The following is a 734-nucleotide window of genomic DNA, read 5'->3' as shown; positions in this document are numbered from 1 at the left end:
CTTCCCGCGCCGCGCTCCCGCCGTTCAAACCCGACGCGCCGCCGGCCCGCGCATGCGCCGCACACCCAGGGCGGGGCGCGTGCCGGCCGTTACCGGAGGCGGGAAAACCTAAGACGCGGCTCGCGGCGAGGAGCTTTAGCGGGTGCGGCTGCGCCCGGAGCGCGGCCCGATTGGATTTAAGCCCCGGCCTTGCCGCAGGGTTTAGGATATCTAGAGAGAAAGTGTTGAGTAAGGTTCTTCGCGTGTAGCTGCTTCTGCTAAACAGGCTGCAGAATCGCCAAAAGCAAAGTAAGGCGAGGTGTTATTTCTGTCTCAGTTCCTGTGGTGTTGTTTGAGGCGTTATTAAGTGGGCTGAGTTCTTTTCCAGTCTGTATAGAGCCACGAAAGCTTGTCTGGTTCTTACAGTGGTGTGTAAGAAAACTTGTCTCACTCTTTAGAATGGGCTGTGACTGTGATAGTTATTGTGCTTGGGAAAGCCTAAAGATAAGGGCTTGATTCGAGGCTTTGTATATTACCCGGGCAGAGCATTATGCAAGACACCGAGTTACTTTCTGCCTAAATAAATGTGCTTAGGAAAGAAAAAGTAGTTTTCCAAGGGGCTAATTTGTCAGTTACCTAAGAGGTGTGGTACAGAACTAGCTACTGAATCTTGAGAGTCTCTGAGGCAGCTTCCAATGTGTTTTTATGTTATCCTCTATGTATTTCTGATGTTGGTAGAATGTAATTTATATATG

This window comes from Colius striatus, chromosome 2, assembly GCF_028858725.1.
Source record: "Colius striatus isolate bColStr4 chromosome 2, bColStr4.1.hap1, whole genome shotgun sequence".
In the NCBI taxonomy this organism is placed as follows: Eukaryota; Metazoa; Chordata; class Aves; order Coliiformes; family Coliidae; genus Colius; species Colius striatus.
The sequence above is the reverse complement of the archived record's forward strand: the minus strand, read 5'-3'. Positions refer to the sequence as shown.